At 37.2% G+C, this 5,575-nt stretch overlaps 1 long non-coding RNA gene across 1 annotated transcript in view; it reads left to right on the top strand.

The window, feature by feature from the left end:
- The window catches only part of LOC109303373, a 12,980-nt gene extending 10,939 nt beyond the window's left edge, over positions 1-2,041 (top strand). The window contains exon 2 of the long non-coding RNA XR_002099076.1: positions 250-2,041. This is a non-coding gene — a long non-coding RNA (uncharacterized LOC109303373). The remainder of the gene's footprint in view (positions 1-249) is intronic.
- The last annotated feature ends 3,534 nt before the right edge of the window (positions 2,042-5,575 follow it).

Consider the following 5,575-nt stretch of genomic DNA (forward strand, 5'->3'; position numbering starts at 1 on the left):
CAGACACACACACACACACACACACACACACACAGAGTGGTGTTTCATTTTGATTATAGGAAAATGTGGATTTGGGGTTACTTCTTTTAATCCAAATATTGGGGATTTTTTTATCAGCAAAAAAGAGGATCCCTGGTAATCAGTTATAAAGAAGAGAAAAATGTTGTACTTTGCAACAAAGCGTTAAAGCATTTTCAGGCTAGACTAGTAGAATTTGCTGTTGAACTCATGCAGACAAGGAATGATTAGGTCCATATATAAACAAAAAGGTGGTGCTTGTTTGTGAAACATTTATATAGCTAGAAGCTGAAGGACCTGAATTTTAATCCTGTTTCAGACACTATAGAGCGTACTTTCTTTGTATGTTTATTTGCCCAAAAGTTCTGGCTTACCAGAATGGTAATAATACCATTACACTTACTTTAAGGTACATTATAGGCTTTAGTGGATTATTAATTGGAAGTGTTTTTCCCATTTAAAGCACTGTAAAAAGTGTTAAGTAGCAATTGGGCCTGAGTTTCTCTCTCCACTTAGGTATCACTCTGACTGCACTGAGATATTCTCTTTTTTCTGAAATTTTTGCAAGATTTAAGTGAAAGATTGAGGCTTTTTTTTCCTTCCCAAATTTGGGGACTTGAAATTCATGTCCATAATCCATACTGAGGTATGTAAATTTTTAAAAATGTTTACATGATTTCTAATGATTCACTTCAAATGCATTTCTATTTGCATCTGCTGTGGAATTCACTGGGAAAAGTATTCTGAAAAAAAAATCAGGCTACTTTTACATAGGGACCTAAATGTGCTTTTGGGAGCCTAGCTCTTAGCATTGAAATTAGAGAAGATGAATGAATCACTAGCTAATGGTTTGATCCTCCTAGTCATCTGCATGTAGAACTGTCTTGAATGGTTAGCTTGATCAGGCCCTAAGCTTCTATTTTTAAAAGTAATTTATTCTTTACTACGGTACAATCAATTTATATTTACTTCTTATGTTTAGAACATCTACAAGAGAAACATCTGCATAATTATGTATTAAAATGAAAAAAATGAAATCATCGTAGGACAAACAACGTTAAAGTGAGGTTGATTATTAATATATGTGGAACTGATTCCATTAATTTGTTTTGTCCAAAATACACAGTATAAACAAATAGCATATGCAGTATCACATATATTACATATTTTAAAAGTTTTAGCTTCTCATCTGTATGATATTACTAGTAACATGGGTAAAGAAATGTATTTATTTGAAAAATACTATTTTTAAGCTGTCAGTGTCCTTTTAATACTTGACATGCATCTTTTTTTAAAAGAGAGATTTCTGTACATAATCACATACCAACTGCTTTTGGAGCTTTTAAAATCCATCAGTCTGCATTGAAAGGGAGGAAGCTGTTTTGGTCTATCTTTATATATCTTTGGGAAAAAATCAGTGTTTTTCATTACATGAATATGAACACCAAGGACTTTAGAGATTAGAATTACAGTATCATAAAAAATCCCACTGACTGGAAAACATTAATTAGAGGTATTAAAATTGCTACACCAAAATGAATTTTGAAATTAAGATCTGACATTCTTTGAATAGGAGACATTTTCAAAATGGGGTGTTGACAAGTAATTAATAATCATTTGTATGTCTTTCACCCCAAAGGATTATAAAGTGCCTTACAGGATTAGGGTCTGCTCCTGCCCTGATTAAAGTTAATGGAAACACTGCCAATGGGGAGGAAGACTGGGCACCTAATAAGCTATGTAAAAGGTTCACGTCCCTTCATGCTAAAATGCAGTACGTTTTTAAACATGCACAGCAACTTTCTTTACTGGTTTATGATAGAAAGTGAATATTTCTTATATATGGACGATAGTACTGGTGAATTTAAGTGTGCAACATATATTTATTTAAATAAGAATATGGCCAGGTTTGGGGGTTAATTTTTCAACTCATTGCTTAAGCTTCTGTTTTAGGCTTTATCCAAAATACACTCACTGTATTTTTATTTGTACAATAAATAATAGGCCCAGTGGTTTTAATCAATTTGGCATTACTTTCATTGTTCATCTAATACAGCACAACTCAACCCGTGACTTGCAAGCAACATGTTGCCTGTTAGAGTCTCTGGAATTGCTTGCAGCCATGGAAGATTAAAAAGTTAAAACTGAGGTTGACAGCGAGAGCAAAGTATGATGTTGCCTGCAGTACATTACTTGTTCAGTATTGCTCATGGGTCAGCAAAGGTTGGAGACCACTGCTCTAATATGTTTTGGACTTTTAAAGTGATGTACACACTGGTTTTTTGGCCTGAGGTTTGCATTTTGGTGCAATGGGTGTTAAATAATTTCACGTCCAGCTGAAGATTGACTGAAAATTATTTCCTAATATAATAATATAAAAATCTCTCACAACTGCATATTTTTGCTGATTATTTTTTTCTGGCTGCCTGCGGGAGATGGAGTGTTGACATCAGTATATGGCATATATGTCTAGCCTCCTGCCTTTTATGTATTATGCTATGGATTCCAGAGTTGGTTTAGGGCTGGATTAACATTCTTCATGCTTCAGCTGTCAGTTGAAAGCAAGATTTGTGCCATATACTCTTTAAAAAAATAGATCCTTTCATCTAATTGTCACATCGCAGTGAAGGAACACTATTCTGCAAAGGCAGAAAAAATAATAAATGGGTCTGTACCCTCTTTGAAATTTTTGTGATATCCAAAGAAGGATAATTTTTTTGTCTTTCAGCCCTTAATGCCTATGAAATTTATGAAATCTATGAAACGGTCTTCCAAATTAGAATGAATTCTGAATGACTGACAGAATAGTTAAATTTTCTGAACTTCTTTGTCTATTTTTGTTACTCCCTATTTAAAAGATATTGATACAAGGATGCCCATTTTTGTGGGTTTTGTTGTTGTTATGATTTTATGGTAGAACTCACTACAAGTTGTTCTAAGGGCAGTCCATCACTGGAACAACTTACTTGGGGATGTGGTGTTTTTTCCATCAACTGAAATCAAGAGCGGGTATATATTTAGCTCTAATGGAAGATATGGCCTGGATACAGTTTGCTGGATGAAATTCTTTGGCCTGTAATGCAATACTAAGCTCATATATTTAACTTGTACTGGGGGGGAAAAACCACAAAAAAACAGATCATCTTAGTGGATCCCTTCTAGTCTTAAAATGAAGATATCTATGGAATTCTTAAAATGTCTTCCAGCAAAGCTATACAAAGTGAAATGTTAATAGCTTTGATATTCTTAAAGCAGTAGTGCCCAGCCTTCTGCCTCCACAAGTTAGATGAATGGCATGGTGTTTGTCCATGAGCCAGATCTCATATGGTATCGGTGCTTGAGGTCAGGGGTGGAATCCTGTGCACTGTCCCAATCACACACTGGCCTGACCTTGTACTCTGGATCCATCCATGTGCTGTCCTGACCACACATCAGAATGATCAGCACAGGGGCCCACATTATCTGGCGTGCAAGATTCTCCACATGTCCTGATCTGGGTGACTCCCCACATCTATAGGTGAGCAGATGAGCAGCTATTCACACTGTCACTGCTCACCTGCCATCAAATTTTTGAACCCATAGGAATCCCGTGGATGAGATGACATGGCTCAATGGTCTGGTTTTGACCTACAGGCCACAGGCCTAACATAACAAGTAAAAGAATAAAAGAAAAATCTGATGTATAAATAATCTTTGCAAGTTACCTTTCATAGTCTCATAGTTTCATAGTTTCTAGGGTCAGAAGGGACCTGAGTAGATCATCTAGTCCGACCCCCTGCCATGGGCAGGAAAGAGTACTGGGGTCAAATGACCCCAGCAAGGTGTACATCTAGCCTCCTCTTAAAAACCCCCAGGGTAGGAGCCAGCACCACTTCTCTTGGAAGTTGGTTCCAGATCCTAGCCGCCCTGACCGTGAAGTAGCGCCTCCTGATATCTAGCCTAAATCTACCCTCTGCCAGCTTGTGACCATTATCCCTGGTCTCTCCTGGTAATGCATGGGGAACAGGGACTTCCCCAATGCCTGCTGGTGCCCTCTGACTAGTTTGTAACAGGCAACTAGACCCCCCTCAGCCTTCTCTTCTGGAGGCTGAACAGGTTCAGGTCCTGTAGCCTTTCCTCATAAGGCCTGCCCTAACTTTAATGAAGTTAGAAGACATACTTCTTGAAATTGAATTGTTGTGATTCTCCTGCATCAAAAATAAATAACAGCAGGCCATAAAAAGGCGTGGTATGGTTACATCACACATCAGGGCCAGACTCTATTTTATGTAGTGAGTATGTAAATTGACTTAGGCTTCTAAATACAATTCTATCCCACCCTACTCAAATCTGGAAAAAATGGTTAATGAAAAAGGTGGGTGGGTCCTCCTGCTCTCTCTCTCTTTTTTGTGGCTCACTATTAATTATAAAATGATAGTGTGCTATAATGGATTTTCAGGTTCTTGAACAAGATGAATCGACTTGTACCTAGGCAAAAAAGTCCATTTAGACATCTGCTAAGTGGAATAGAATTTTGCCCCCACCATGCTTCATGGATCCTGTTTGGCAGACCTCTTTACAGTGTTTTGGAACAGGGCATTTTCAGACATCATCAAGTGTTTGGGCCGTAAATTAAAATATTTACACCTCTTGGAAGCATAATATTTCATAACCTCCATGGTCTTTAAATAATCTGTGAAGTGACTGAATCTGGACTGAAGGAACAAGAGGTCCAGTTTTCCCATTGACTTAGTTCCAGTGTGCATTACCTAATACTTAATCCAGTATTATTAATCAGTTAATACTAATTTCAGCTGTAATGGTCACATACCCACAAAAGGACCCAAGAGGAAGGTCTCAAGGTTTTTCTTGTCTTTCAAACAGGCCTTTAAAAAAAGTTTATTAAGTTCACATGTATTGAATCAGGGAAGGGCAATGCGTAGTATATGTGCCACAAGTGGCATAGGCAGCTTAGGCATGTGGCACAGCAGATCAGGAAGGGATAGGCAGCACAGTGACAATGGGGCAGGAAGCAGAAAGCAAAGCAGCAGATAGGACCGGGTGCACAGGCTAGGAGAGCAGAATAGCACATCAGGCAAAGGAGAGGGATCAAAGTGGCACTTGGAGAGGCTGCAGATATTATTTGTGTCAAACTTGCCAAAGATGTTGGCCCCTCACTGTATTAATAAATTCCTGCTTAATGGATCATAGATTTCTTTAATACGTTGCAGTCTAATCAGTGACACAAAACAGAGACAAATATTAAAGCATCTCTTAAATGAGTAAAGACAAAGCATCCCTGAGGTAATGTATCAAAAGTGGAAGAATTAGCAGTTTATTTGAAAATAAGATTCTATTTTAACTTTAGGATATGATAAATTTGTGGTGTTTTGTTCACTAATGGTCACTAACTCTTTTCATTATTTTTTCTTGTTCTATTCTTTACACAGGATTTCATTTTTCACTACCAAAGAAATCAGTGAGACTTTTATATGACAAAGGAAAAAGCAAGGTTTGATCCTTTAGCTTTAATTCATATTTATCTTATATAGCAATGTAATTAAAGGGCTAAAACCAG

The sequence above is a fragment of the Gavialis gangeticus genome, unplaced genomic scaffold (assembly GCF_001723915.1).
Source record: "Gavialis gangeticus isolate Ggan-Ray unplaced genomic scaffold, GavGan_comp1, whole genome shotgun sequence".
Lineage (NCBI taxonomy): Eukaryota > Metazoa > Chordata > Crocodylia > Gavialidae > Gavialis > Gavialis gangeticus.